The sequence below is a fragment of the Somniosus microcephalus genome, chromosome 20 (assembly GCF_052327205.1).
Source record: "Somniosus microcephalus isolate GS21.2 chromosome 20, FLI_Smic_1.0, whole genome shotgun sequence".
Lineage (NCBI taxonomy): Eukaryota > Metazoa > Chordata > Chondrichthyes > Squaliformes > Somniosidae > Somniosus > Somniosus microcephalus.
This window is the reverse complement of record NC_141006.1, coordinates 40008458-40024252: the sequence shown is the minus strand read 5'-3', so window position 1 is coordinate 40024252 and position 15795 is coordinate 40008458. Positions and strand designations below refer to the sequence as shown.

The following is a 15795-nucleotide window of genomic DNA, read 5'->3' as shown; positions in this document are numbered from 1 at the left end:
TACATAGTTTCTTGTCCTTCGGGTTCATAAGGTGGACAATCTAATCCTCATTGGATTACTTTGCGTATTATACTGTTCATCCTTGTTAATTATATACTTTCACCATCTCATGGCCACCTTCTACCTGCCACTTCCTGAAGCTGAAATTTAAAAAAATCGACTCGGTGAGTAGTGGACTTTTCTTTCATGACATTGCAGTGCGTGAACCATCCCTATCACTAATGCAAGGTGAGCACCAATCAGAAGGAGCTGTGTAATTGGTATGAGCTGCAGGTGAGAACTTCCTGTACTTTTGTTCAATTAGATTCACTCGCCCGACACTAAAGAGACAGGGGGAATAATTACCTGCACGACTCTCAACCACTCCACCTCCACAGCACACACCAGCATCAAGCTAAAAGCCTGTAGGCTTTAACGCAATTTCCATATTTCACTGTGATTTTGACTGAAACCTACAGCTACTGATTTGTTTAAAGAACACAGGGTAAGTTTATGAAATTCTTTACTTTGTGTGCATTTTAGGGCTTTTAAAGCAAATGATAATTTGACTAGAGGGAGACCTACGTGATTAGAATTGCAGACTTGTGAGCTGAATTTCACATTAATGGTTTGTGGGGGTGTCTTACTGCATGATTACTGAGGCACTCACTGTTGATCATCATTGCTGCAAAGATTTGAAGTTTAGAATCGGTGACTGGAGCAGAGAGTGGAGGGATCTGTGTGTGCCAGCTGCTGCTGATCTCTCTTGTCTTTTTTTAATCAGAAAGATTAACAATAAAATGAGATCTGTTTGGAATAACTGCAGACACTTCTCCACTATCAGGTAGAGGGAGGTTAGGCTGCTCAGAAATTAATAGCATTTTAAAAATCACTGTACTGCTGAAGTGTAACTCCAAACCTGTTTGGCTGTCTGTTGCTTTAGCCATGAACCTTTTGACTGCTGTATATTTCCTACCTTCCATCTGAGTATAAATGACTTCTTCAATTGTTTCTGTCTCCTCTGATTTGATATTGCGGTTAGCTTTGGTAACTTTCATCTAACCTGTGTTTCGTTGAACAAGGCAGCAGAATAGATGTGCTTCATTGTGAGACAGATGTGACGAAACACTCACTGCGTATGTGCTCATTTTGAAGGCAAAATCGATGTATAATGTTCAAGTGCGATGTAACCCATCTGTCTGGTCAGTAAGATCTATTCGTTGATTCATACAGCACAGAGGAGGCCATTCAGCCCATCGTGCCTGTGCCGGCTCTTTGAAAGTGTGATCCAATTAGTCCCACTCCCCTGCTCTTTCCCCATAGCCCTGCAAATTTTGCCTTTTCAAGCATATATCCAATTCCCTTTTGAAAGTTACAACTGAAGCTGCTTCTGCCACCCTTTCAGGCAGTGCATTCCAGATCATAACAGCTCTCAGCATAAAAAAAGTTCTCCTCATCTCCGCTCTGGTATCTATTACATGATTTTCAGCCAGCTTTCCAGTGATATTCTTGTAAAGGTTTCACTTGCTAGTTTTCGGGATTGTTTTCCCTTCCATTTGTGCATATTAACTAGAATAGCAATTGCAATGTGGATCAGTGTCACAGCAAGTTTTTCATTGAGTCGTTGGTCCTTATTTAAATAGCAGACATTTGGGATGGTACAGAGTGGAAATGAGGTCCTATTTCATCAGAAACCTCCTCCTCCTGACATGGGGAGAGGTGGAAAGTCAGAAGCGAAATTTAATTTCCCAGTAGGTTGTTCACATCTGTAGGTCATTGCGGGACACCTGCAAGATTCGAATCTTCAAGGCACCATTTTGTGGACATGAGCTACAAGTGCCAATCTTTTTCTAAGCAATAGAAAATGAGGCTGTACTTCATGCATTGACTAATTTGCAGGCCGCTCTTTTTTCATTCCTCTTATAAAATTGTTTTAGAGGAGTATATATTGCAGATGACCAATGCTCAGTGTCCCAAAGCACAACCAAAAATTCAACATGTCTCTCTACACTACACACAATGGAAATTGGGAAATGGCCTTGGGTGGTGTGTGGGAATAGTGGAGAGACTCGCATCAGGGTAGGGCTTCTGTGCTAGTGGTCATTACAGGACCGACTGTATTCATTGAGTAATTCCAAGACAAACTGACAATCTCACAGATTTGCTTTTATTTATTCTCAGAATGTGAGCAACACCGGAAAGGCTTCATTTATTGCCCATCCCTGTTGTAACCAAATTGCTTTCCAGACCACTTCAGAGGGAACTGGAGTCACACGTATGCCAGAGCAGATAGAGGTGGCAAGAGTCCTTCCCTAAAGAGCATTAGTGAGCCAGTTGGGTTTTGACACCAAACCAGCAGCTTTCATGGTCGCTTCCTCCCCTCCCCTGTGCCATGTGCCACAAATGACCAGATTTATTGAATTATTTCACCACTTGCCACGGTGGGATGTGACATCACTTGGTTGCTAGTCCAGTATCACAGTCATTACGCTATTGTACCAGAGAGGGACAGATAAACAAGTAAAAGCACCTGCTCACTTCCAGGTTCTGTTTATTGGCTTGGTGTTGTTGCATTAGTAATTTTATTAGAATACCGCTCTATTACAATATACTGGCAAATCTCCATGGTGTTGCTCATGGTGAACTGGAACATTTGCTGTTTTACAAGAAGCTGTTTTATAAAAAGCTGGTATCAGTAAAAGTGACCAGGAAGCTTTTGGGTTGTTGTAAAAACCCAACTGGTGCACAAAGGTCCTTTAAAGAAGGAAGCCTGCCGTCCTTACTCGGTCTGCCCTCTATATGACTCCAGTCCCACACCAACGTGGTTGGCTCTTAGCTGCGCTCTGAAGTGGCCTGGCAAACCAGACAATTGTATCAAACTGCCAATGATTCAAAAAGAAGACCCACCACCACTTTGTTAGGGCAATTAGAGATGGGCTATAACTGCCGGCCTCGCCAGCGACGTCCACATCCCGAGAATGAATTAAAGAGAAAAAGCATTGTTATGTCCCTCTGTGGTCTAATTGCTTTTGAATTGCTGAGGTCAGTTATAAGCTAATTGCTATTAGGCAGCTACTGAGGTAATTAGAGGTAAGAGTAAACCAACAGGAAATGACTGGCTTTCTTTTTATTAAAGTGTGACACAGAAACTTGCATGTCTGACGTTATGTGGACAAAAATAAGTTGACTCCAATGTATTTTTTTGAAATGTGACCATCTGCTGAGAAAAATGTTTTCTATTTTTATGCTTTGAACAGAGGGCAAGTTCTATGAGGGTACATTCTGTGTAGTACATTTTATGTGTGACTAGGGAGATTTGGATTCGAATCCCAGTTTACAATGGCTCCCCATATTTTCCTGGCTAGCAAATTGCCAATTTCAGTTGGGTGGTTGAGCAGTCTTCCACCGGGAGAAAGGAGGACTTGGCCTGCAGCACCGACAGAAGCAGGATAGCACCGACAACACCCACAAATGTGGATAAATTGTCCAGCCATGGTCGATAAGCTCTACCTTCCTACCACCTCTGTCGACCCCCTCGACCGCCTCAGTGCTGTCAGAATGCCTGCCTGACATCACAAGTCTTTGACGAGTCCTCCAGCTCAACACTGGGAAGACTGAAGCTAACATCTTCAGTCCCCATGACAAACTTCGGTCCTTTGTCCCTGATTGTTTCCTCCTCCCCTGCAACACTGTTAGGCTGAATCAGACCATCCATCATCTGAATGTCCTGTTTGACCCCGAGCTGAGCTTTTAACACCACATCCTACCCATCAATAGGACCACTTACTTTCACCTTTTCAACATTATTTACCGCTCCCTCTACCTCAGCACCTCTGGTGCAGAAACCTTTACTCATTTGTGTCGCTTCCAGACTCAACTCCAACTCCAACACTCTCCTTGCTGGGCTCTCATCCTCCATAAACTCCAATTTGTCCAAAACTGTGTCCCATGGATTCTGTTCCACGTAAAGTTCCTGGCCTTGCCCCACCCTAGCTCTGCAATCTCCTACAGCCCTATATCCCATTACAAATGTCCCATTCTTCTGCCTCTAGCGTTCTATGCAGCCCCCTCCCATTGACCGACCATTAATGCAGCGCCTTCAGCCAACTTAATCCCACTCTCTGGAAGTCCTCCCTGACCAAGCTTTTGGTCACCCCTCCAAATCTCTTTCTTCTGACTCAGCGTCTGTTTTCCTTACACAAATTTATGAAGCGCGTGAGACATTTCTTAAGCTAAAGACGTCATATAAGTGCAATTGTTGTTAAGGCTTTTTGTGAGAGTCTTGTGCCTTGAATTTGGACTCTTTGACTGCCAACATATTAAGTTTACAAGAGCCGCCCTTCAGTTTAGCTGCACAATGGGTGGTCAGCACGTGGAGTGCGGCCCCCGCCCCGCCCGTCGTAGCTGTCGTTAGGATTGAGCCATTTTGAGGCTTGGGTCTCGTCCGCATGCAGCCGGCAAGCTGCAAGCATCAAGCCAGCACTCTGAGGCAGCTAACCGGTTGAGGAGGATGGACATCAGCCAGCAGCTACACGGAGCCATCTGGCGATGAGAGCTTTGGTTGGGGGGGGTTGCTGCTGGGGGGGAGGCAGGTACTTAAAAGCCAACATCAAGCTGGAGTATTTTTGTAAGGAGGAGCATTACTGGTTCTCATGGCCTCACAAAAATAAAAGCTAAACATTTCTTTGGGCCATTGTTTGCATGGTTTTCAGCGGTCTCTTTGAGGACCACTGGTTTGGCTGTTCACGTTGCTACAAGTGAGCAGAGCGTGCGCTGTGCATACGTCCTCCATTTTTAAGCTCAAAATTGCAATCAGGGTCCAATGTATGTCATAGAACCCCAATATCCATATTAAAAGTGGCCTCCCAGGCAAGCTCTGCAGCCGCCCGTCTCCAGGCCCTACCCGAGATGGCAGCGACTGGGGGGCCAGCAGAAATGAGGCAGGAGGTGAGTGACCCGACACCATTTCCAGCCTGATACTGCACCTTTACACCAGGCAGAGGCAGTTAAAACTGGCTCCGAAATGTTCATTTGAAATGCATTTGTCCGCTACTATCAGAGAGGTGCTAATTTGCTTAAAGCAAAACAAATGCATTAACACCTCCATTGAACTAGCAGAGAAAGAAACTTCAAATATTTGAGTGCTAATAATTAAAGATCACAATTTCAAGGCATTAGCTGGAATGGAATGGGAAACAAAAGTGGGAATTTGCATAAAGAAAAGGATCTGTGACACATGAAGTGGTCAGATATATCATCAATTCTACCAATTATATTCTTTTTGAAGACTTTTGAGTCAATGAATAAAAGCACTGGATAGTGTGGTGCTGAGCATAAAGCCAGGAAAGTCTTGTGTTTAATCACAGTCGATGGTGGATCAGTTAATTTCAGCCATGGCACCAGCTTCTGATTGTCATTCAGTGACTGTTAAAAGAAAGACTTGCATTTATATAGCGCCTTTCACGACCACCGGACGTCTCAAAGCGCTTTTCAGCCAATTAAGTACTTTTAGAAGTGGAGTCACTGTGGGAAATGCGGCAGCCAATTTGTGCACAGCAAACTCCCACAAACAGCAATGTGATAATGACCAGATAATCTGTTTTAGTGATGTTGGTTGTGGGATAAATATTGGCCAGGGCACCGGGGATAACTCCCCTGCTCTTCTTCGAAATAGTGCCATGGGATCTTTTACATCCACCTGAGAGGGCAGACGAGGCCTCGGTTTAACATCTCATCCGAAAGATGGCACCTCCGACAGTGCAGCACTCCCTCAGCACTGCACTGCAGTATCAGCCTAGATTTATGTGCTCAAGTCCCTGGAGTAGGACTTGAACCCACAACCTTCTGACTCAGACCCAAAAGTGCATGTATGGCATTAGTTGAGGCCTAGCTCAGTCTTGGTTTGATAGGCCCCAAGTTCAATAGCCCATTGACACTCAATTCTAGATCTTCCAATCAGTGTTGCTTTAAATAAGAAAGTTAAATTGAGGCTTTCCCACCAATAGTCCAGGTCGCAAAATCTCACTGTCTACAGAGGCCTACATAAAAGAACTGGAGGGGATGAAGCCTACATTGTGCCATAAAGCAATTCTCATTCATTCCTGTTGCATAGAATTCCCTAACCAAGCAGAAAATGTTACCCTGTTCTGAACAGCAATGCAAATAATTACTTTTGCTACCAGCTTTCACCCACAGAAAGCAGGGTGATAAATTTTGAGCTGGTGCGATAGTATAAGACGAGTGACAGCGAATTCGCTGCCCGTTTTACATCTCTCCTGATTGATAAAAATTGGGAGATCTGTAAAATGGGCTGCCGATTTGCTATCACCCATTTTACACTATCGCACAAAATCAAAGTCCACCCCAATGCATTTAAAGGTCTAATTCTGTTGGTGTGAAACACAACCTTCTGCTGTTTTGTTCTGATTTGAGTTGCTGAATGAATTGTTCAATAAGCTGTGGTACAAGGATTTGCAACTCACTTGTTTTTATCTCCAGCTTATAGAAATCCTGGTCGGAGTGTAATGCTGATTAGTAGAGGAGATTTCTTGAAAAACCAGTTTTGAGTTTATGAAGACTCCCCTGCATATCAAATACTTATTTCCATTGGTGCGAGTAGCAGCTACTTTGAGCAATTTCTTTGCACAATGTGTGCGACCTTTGCAATGGGTTACGCCCGCCAGTTTATGTTTCCTCCAAGCTAGCGATGGAACATTTTTCTTGTGCAGGAGCATCACGCAATTAATCACACGCCCACCGATTGTATCAAAAACAACAGGTGTTATTAGGATAATGCTGCCCAACAAAATGGCTGCTGTCCTGTCCTACACATGAAGCTGAAAACCAATCCCTCAAATGGCCCCATAGAAAGAGAGAAGATGCTGCCCTTGTTCTTAAACTCTAGCCTCAAATGAATGCCCAAGACACTTTTAGGACCACATCACTGGTGAATCCCTCCACAGCCAATAATTAGTGCATCTAAAAAGTGGCATTCTAAAGTGTATGAAAAGGGCTCCATACAATATATATAAATAGGCAATATTTTGGGACTGGTGATTTACAGAAAACAAACCACTTCTGTTGGGGCCACATTACTCACGAGTGCCAGTTAGTGCTTTATTTTCCATAAACTATTAGTCCCCAGTGTGCTTCCTCTACATATTGAACCTTTGAACATACCCGTTAATAATCAGCGTGGAAAAGAACTGAAGGAGGGCAGAAATGAGAACCGATCAAAGGCTAAAATGTTAATTGTTCGCAGTTTTTCATAATTTACTGTTCATTTTAGGACTGGCCGTCAGTGGTTTTAAACATCTAGATGTAAATTTGAAATGGAAAGAAAGAGTTCTCACCAGCTGTCAGAGTGAGGAACGGAACTGACACTTCCCAGGTCTGGGGCCTGGATTAGTTTACAAAGACACCTGCACAAGGGGAGGAAAGGCTATCAGGCCTGCAGAAGTGGTTGCCATAGTGACGGAGCTTTTCCCCAGGCCTCCTGTGACCTGTTATTGCTGCCATGGGTGATGATATCATATTTTTCAGTCTATTGTACTCACGGCAGCTTCACAGCAACTGAAATTCCCGGAGGATTCAGGAGGAAAAATAAATAAATCTGAGCTTGAGCAATCCTACTGTACAGCAAGTAAACAACCTCTGATATTTGCATTTGACAAACAGCTCACGTACCCGTTACAGTATTAGATGAAGTGCATTTGAACTGCAACTCAAACACCCAATATTAAAGTGCATTTAACTGGTCATATGAGCCACATGTTTTAATGTTCTTTATTGTGCCTATCAATTATTCCCCGCCCCTCCAATCTTCTACCCTGACTGCCCCTCTCCTGAAGGCAACAGCCGATGCTGGGGTATGATTCCACAGGAAAACAGCAGTTTTCCAATCCCTCGCCCAAGCGGCCCGTTTTTCATATGTGATCCCAGATACTTGAGGTTTGGCAAACTGTTTTGAGTGGGGAGCATTGCATTCTGTTCTCATTCAACATCTCACTGATGGTCACTGGACTGCGATCAGAAGCAAGAAACGTGGCTGATTTCCCCTTATGTAGCTATGGGAAGTCGCGGCTGCTTCCAGTGCTACACTGGCTGAGGTCAATCGACTACAGCCCTGACCAGGGATTGAACCTGGGCCTTTCTGGTAATGTGTCGGATAATTTACCTGCCTTGTAAGCAGGAGAATGCCCAATGGCTCGATCGATTATATCACTGCATTGCCTATGTAAACATATTATAAAAATGTTGTTGTACGACAGGAATGTTTTGGGACGTTTTACTACGTTAAAGGTGCTATATAAATGCAAGTTGCTGTTGTTGGTTTCTGGAGCAACCCAGTCCTAGTTTTGCAATGTCTCTTCGAATTTCAATGCTAACTCGTTCTGTAAAACAGTGAGCTTACGGTGGCTTTAGATGTCCTTATGTTAGTACCTTGTGCAATAGGCCAACCAAGGTTCTCATCCACAGTGCAACCTTGTTATACTCAAGCTGACATTGGAATAATGCATCAGCTATCCTTGGTTCAAGTATGTTGTAGCCACCTGATCCACTAGCATTGTTTAAAGCGATCAGCCATTCTGTCCCCCCAAGGATGGTAGGCAGATGTACCGGACTTTGCCATTTCTGCTAATTGGTACAGTATTTCCATGAAATGAGAGTTAACTGGTCTCCCCAGTTGTTATGTCATGGCTCAGGGACACCCTATGCTTTAAAAATAGACTTACTAACTACTTTGGCTACCTGATCCAGTTGTGGATTACATGCTTAAAAAGTACTCTGTGCGCCCCCGATGGCTCAGCAAATTTATCCAAGGAGCAGATGAGCCATACAGAGGATGGTCCCAGGTCTAACCCCAGTGTGTGTTATATTTCAGTCAGGGTGGCTGTTAAGGGCTACACATTCATACTGCTAAGGTTAGGGAAGAGAAAATGGGCTAGGCTTCCCACTCCTGATCACTGTCTGGGCGACCCAGATCAGAAATGCATTTGCATGGAGAGGAAAGGAACCGGTTTAAATGTGATGCCCCACAGTTGAATAGCCGGCTGGCAATCACTGTCAAAGTTCATGCATGGATAATGGTCACGTGGGTGAGGTACCAGAGGGTGCTTTGTGCTTATGGAACCATACCCTGGCATTGAGTCAATTACTTCAGGAGAGGAGGGGAGGAGAAAAAAATTCGGGAGAAAAAAAGTCTACAATATATATTAGAAATGTTATGTCTGCCTGCCCATCCTGTCCACAAAACCTTACTTCCTGTTGTCTTGTTTTTGACATCTTTCTGTGTCAATGTTTCTTATAATAAATTCCAAATCCACATTTATAATGCCTATGTAAACTTGTCACACTGTAATGACACCCTCCCACCAAAGGCGACACTGTAGGGCCTCAGCCTTGTGTCTCTCAGCTTCTTAGCCTGTACTGCAGAGAAATGTCTACATACCCTGGTCCAATTACCCTCCGCCCTCTCATGGTGCTTCAGCTACACTTGGCCGTGACTCCTTGGGGTAGATAGTGAATCAGCAGCCGGTTTTATTTCTCTCCCATTTTTATTTGCATTGGACAAGTTACACTCCCACACAAAGTCAAGATTTACCCCTCTGTGTGCAATGCCACAGGAGAGCAACTAGTAATTTTTAAAAACATTATTCTACACCATAATACATAGAAATAACTCTGGGACAGCATTATCCCCACAAAAGCCTAGAAAGAGACAGGAAATAAAATGACGAGAAGGGAAAGTGTGACAGTCCTCCCGGAGATCTACAACCATTGATCACCATTGTTTGATCACTTCTTCTCTGTTCTAGCTACGCTATAGCTGCCTTGGCAAAGCCTCTCCACTTTCCTTTTTCGCTTTCTTGTTTTTGGAATAACATGGACTCCCTCCACCCTCCCAGCAGCAAGGCAGATTGAAATCAATATCGGACATAGTGAGCAGACTTAACTTTCAGGAGTCCAGCTAAAGCATTTCTTACATTAGAACAGTGACTACACTTCAAAAGTCCTTCATTGGCTGTGAAGTGCTTTGGAACATTGGATTGTGAAAGGTGTTATATAAATGCAATTCTTTCTTTTTTTAAAGGGAATCACTATCTGGATTATTTGATGTAAGAGCCCTGCTCACATGGCAAATTTAGGTCCAAACATTTAACGGTTTGAGTCTGAAGAAAGCATGACATTTATAGGTACCCTAGGCAGGAATCATGGTGGATCCACAGAGTCAACTTTGGGCCTTGAACAAAGTCTTTGCTTGCATAGCTTGTGTTCCAGGAAAACCACTGCGGACCAAAGTAATTTAAACTTATCCAGAAGCTCACCTTACATTAATAATAATGGAATCAATCATTAGGATCAAACTTGAGTATTACCTGTCATTCATGTGAAAAAGACTTATATAATAATACTGGGTGGCCTGCTGGTGGCGCTGTCCAGGGAGAGTATAAATACTCAGGCACGGGCCCAGCTTGTGCAGGACATTCTTTACCAGGAACTAGTGAAGGACACAACTAGGTCTCCATGTTGAGAAACAGTTGATTAAAGCCTTGTTTAATACTCAGACCAAGTGCCTAGTAGTTTTCTTACGTCATTACCTATATGAAACTAATATTGTTCCAGATATAGGAGATCCTATATGACAAACGTCTCTGAAGTTTTTAAAAGTTGACATCCCAAGGGGATGTTGGAACCCCCTATGATGTGTACCTGGACATCCAGTGAGCCTTCGATAAAGTCCAATGTGAAAAGCTGCTACTCAATCTTAGGGCAGTGGGTATCCTAGGTAAGAAAGAAGAAAGAAAGACTTTTATTTATATAGCACTGTTCACAACCTCAGGACACCCCAAAGCACTTTACAGCCTTTGACGTGTAGTCACTGTTGTAATATAGGAAACGCAACAGACAATTTTCACACAGCAAACTCCCACAATCAGCAATGTGCTAATGACCAGATAATCTGTTTTATTGATGTTAGTTGAGGGATAAATATTGGCCAAGACACCGGGAGAAGCTCCCCAGCTCCTCTTCAAATAGTGTCATGGGATCTTTTATATCCATCGGAGAGTGCAGGTTTAATGTCTCATCCAAAAGACGGCACCTCCGACAGTGCAGCACTCCCTCAGTGACAGTACTGCACTGAAGTGTCAGCTTAGATTATGTGCTCAAGTCCCTGGAATGGGACTTGAACCAGGAACCTTAATGACCCAAAGGTGAGACTGCTACCACTGAGCCATGGCTGAGGTTTAGGTAAAACTTGGAGGTGGATAAGAAATTGGATGGAAGAGAAGAAGCAATGAATACTGGCTAGGAGAGTAATGTCAGACTGGGCAGCTGCATGGCGCACTCTGATACAGAGACGTGTGAGGTGTTACAGAATGGAACAATAAAATAAGAAATACTTAAAGAAATGCATTGAACTGGCTAGGAGAGAGGCTTAAAGAGATTCAGCAATTAGCCAAGTATACAGAATGCTGAGTTATACTGCCCAATCAGTCTGAGACTGCCATTGCTAAAGTTAAAGTTCTCTCTGCAAATGCACTTCAAGTACTGCTATCAGTCCTGGTCACTCAGCACAGGGAAGCATCTAAGCCCTGGATAGGGGCCCAGGGCAAAGTCTCTGGAATCATTCAAGAGGTGGTTATATGCTGTGATAGGTTTCTGGAGATGAATGGGTCAAATTGTCTCTCTCACCTGTACTTTAAGTACTGTAAGTAAAACCCAGAGACTCATAAACAGTTCAATACTTCCTGAAGACTCCACAAAATGGCGATCAGATATTTTTCCAAGTAGACGATGCACCTTGTCTAGTATAGTCCGTTAGCACAAATTTAATCAATGCTTGATCACCATGACTTTGATACAGTGGCCTACGGTACTAAAGATAATCTTCTTCTGGCTAGCGGCCTCCAGTGAAACCTACCAGTATCCACGTAAGAGATCCTCACTGCAGACAACAACTTGCATTTGTATAGCACCTTTAATGTAGAAAATGCCCCAAGGCGCTTCACAAAGTAGTAAGGACAATGGGACACCAAGCCAAGGAAGGAAAGATTAGGAAGGATAACCAAAGGCTTGGTCAAAGAGGTTAAGGAAGGTCCTAAAGAAAGAAAGGGAGGTAGAGAGGTGGCGGGATTTAGGAAGGGAATTCCACAGTGTGGGGTCTCGGCAGCTGAATTCACAGCTGCCAATGGTGGAATGAAGGGAGGGGATGCACAAGAGGCTGGAGTCAGAGGAACAGAGAGTTCATTGGTGGTTGTAGCGTTGGAAGAAGTTACAGAGGTAGGGAGGGGAGAGGCCGTGGAGAGATTTAAATTTAAGGCAGTAGGATACCAAGAACCAATGTAGGTAAGCGAGGATAGAGGTGATGGGCGAGTGGATTTGGTGTGAGATAGGGCAGAGTTTTGGATGAGCTGAAGTTTACAGAGGGTGGCAAATGGAAGGCTGGTCAGCAGTGTATTGAATTAAACAATTCAGGAATGACAAAGCATGAATGTGGGTTTCAGAGGCAGATGAACTGAGGTGGGGCAGAGACAGGCGATGTTATGGAGGTGAAAGCAGGCAGTCTTTGTAATGGAGACGATATGGGCTCTAAATCTCACCTTAGGGTCGGGATCCGAAGGTTGTGAACAGTCTGGTTCAGCTGGGAACAGTAGCAAGGGAGGGGCATGGAATCGTTGTTGTGGGGGCCAAAGATAATGACTTCAATCTTCCTAATTGGCAAAAATTACAGCTCATCCAAGACTAGATTTTGGGCAAACCGTCTGACAGCAGAGAGGCAGCTGAGGAGTTGAGAAAAGTGATGGAGAGGTAAAGCTGGGTGTCTCAGTGTACACGTGAAAGCTGTCCCCATGCCTGCTTGGATGCATGCTGCCCCTTGATTTTGTCAAGGGGCAGCATGCAGATAAGGAAGAGGAAGGGGTCAAGGATAAACTCTTGAGGGATTTCCGAGGTGATGATGTGGGAGTGGGAAGAGAAGCCATTGCTTGAGATGCCCTGGCTATGATTAGATAAGCGAGAGTGGATCCAAGCGAGGGCAGTCTGACTAAGATGGTCAATGGAGGAGAGGTGTGGAGAAAGATGGTGCGATTGACAGTGTCGAATGCTTTAGCGAGATTGAGGAGCACAAGGAGGAATAACGTACCATGGTCACAGTCACAGAGGATGTGATTCATGACTCTTGTTAGGGCTGTTTTACTGTTGTAGGAGAGGTGGAAACCAAATTAGAGGGATTCAAACAGGGAGTTGCAGGAGAGCTGGGCATGGATCCAGGAGCTGACAACAAGTTCAAGTACTTTGAGAGGAAAGGGAAGTAAAGCATTAGAATTGATCGTAGTTAAATATTTTAATTTCCTATAGTCAACACAAAGGATGTAGCTTAAGACACTTCCTTTAAATCAGTAGAATAAGAAGACCTCTTGGGTCGCTGCTAGATTCTGCGATCTCCCCAGGTTTATTTGCTGTTGGACTGCATCACAGGAGAAACTCCAAGGCTATTGGAAAATGACGGGCAACATCCTGGGTGTGAATGGCATGCTCCAACACTCTCAATTTATCAGTATCCCAGGGTTCAGATCTGAGTGTGTCTTCATATTCTGAAAAAGGTGTTTAAATAACTATGAATGAAAGAATAGAAAGAAATGAGTGAGTTTGGTCATCCAGTGAGACACAGATCGTGCACACATTGACAGTGAGGGTATGAGGTAGCGGCAGTGACACCGGTGCTCAAATCTTTGCTTGCCCAGAGTGTCAGTGCCTGCTGGGTTTTGGTTGTAGCACCAGAGCTTTGATTGGCGTACAGTTTGAGTGGAGTGAAGTGTGCTGCAGCAAGTGAAGGCCATACATGCCAAAATAGGAAGCTAGCAAAGCTACCAAATCAAAATACCACCAGAAACTCAAAAAACCCTACAAATGAGCCTATGACCAGGGCTAAGATTTTTACGATGATTGAATAAGTTAAAATAGGATTTTTAAATTCTGTGATTTGATTTATTTTTCTGTGAAAGCGGAAACCAAATGGCATCTGAAGAAGGGTTTTGACCTGAAATGTTAACTCTGTTTCTCTCTCCACGGATGTTGCCTGGCCTGCTGAGTTTTTCCAGCATTTTCTGTTGTTATAACCAAATGGCTTTGCCTGTGATGTGAAAACAAATAGTTACACAGAGGGACACCAGCTTATAATAACTTAAGCTGCAGTTATGTTCAATTTCCATCACTTGTGTTACAGGGGAAAACTAAAGCACATAGAAGCGTGTCTTTTTGCGATGAAAGATTTGGAAATTTACAAAGGAGACGTGACCACTGAGGATGAAGATTTAAAGCTCTGGTGGTACGAAGATTTGTGCACCGGTGTCACTGCCACTTCCTCATACCCTCACGGTCAATATGTGCACGATCTGTGTCTCACTGAATGACCAAGCTCACTCATTTCTTTCTATTCTTTCATTCAGAGTTATTTAAACACCTTTTTCAGAATATGAAGACACACTCAGATCTGAACCCTGGAATTTTGATAAATTGAGAGTGTTGGAGCATGCCATTCACACCCAGGATGTTCCCCATCATTTTCCAACAGCCTTGGGAGAGGCGGTGGTGTGCTGGTGTAGGACTGTTTCTACCCACAGGAAATTTAGATTTTTTTAGACTGTTTTGGTGCAATTTCCTTGGCTATCAAGTCTCAGAACGGGATGCAGCTTGAGGTCAATAGTTTCATTTAATTCCTTAATATCTCTGTCAATGCTGAACATGTACTTGTTCAATGGCACAGTCGTTTTCAGCACCATGAGTGATGAACACAAGATCATGGCCATGGTTCTTTACACAGTGATTTCCCATTTTTGTTTAGGTCATTGGAATGGCAAAATGCAGAGTCCAAAGGCTCCACCAATTGACACAAACTATATTAGAGAATGAGTTGCCCTGGTCTAATCTTTGCACCAGGTAGTGGCAACCATCTATAGACTTCCAGGTTCATTCTTGTGCATCATGAAGCAGTCAAAGTCTAGAGAATCCCAGGTCCACTCCTATAGATCATTCGGTTGTGGAACTCTTCAGCTGCTTGTTTTATTAACTCGGAAACTGCAGGTGGAGCGATGAAAGAGAGGGAACCAAATTAACTATTTAAAACAAAACCTTTAACACAAAGGGTTTGATATAAGCATTCCTATGCTGCACTGGCTTGTCGCGATATTCTGAACATTGAATAAACTTGCACAATAGTAATTTTGAGATCTGTGTGGGTTTGAACAGAGGAGTTTGCTACATAGTCGTAATATGGAAAAGGAACTAATCTGAGCCACACAAGGGGATTTAAATGTTCGCATCATTAAATGCTGACTTGTTATGCATTACGATAGATGTGCTTCTGTGCTTTTAGTGCCTTGCTTACATTTTGATGCTTTTAAATCAACAACGTTTAAGGTTTCAATTGTTTACACACCAGTGCATGACATTGTCAGGAGAGCAGGAGCCAGCTGATCAGGTGACCGTACATGTGCACACGATCCATGTATGTGCGGTAGGGATTTGCCCTGCAACATTCTGGGCAACTTTGGGCCACTGTTGGGCACACAGGAAGTTTAAATCCTGTTTTAATTTTTTATCAGCAAATCCTGACACGCAGACACAGCGTAGGAAGCGTTGATCATCAGGGTGAAGTACTGACTGTTAGCATGTCCGTGGAGGCTGCTGCTGGCATGGTAGCCCTTTGCTGGTCATGGGGCTGCTATGAGTGGGTCTGGTAGGGATCTCTCCTGTACAAAGGGACCTGGTTGTCCTTGTACACCAGTCACTGAAAGCAAACATGCAGGTGCA

The 15795-nt window shown here is 43.7% G+C and overlaps 1 protein-coding gene across 1 annotated transcript in view; it reads left to right on the top strand.

Moving 5' to 3' along the window:
• Positions 1–308: 308 nt before the first annotated feature.
• Positions 309–15795, top strand: part of LOC147103139 (uncharacterized) — a 106222-nt gene continuing 90735 nt past the window's right edge. Inside the window, exon 1 of the mRNA XM_085962474.1 lies at positions 309–484. The gene's annotated coding sequence lies outside the window, so the exon portion shown is untranslated. The remainder of the gene's footprint in view (positions 485–15795) is intronic.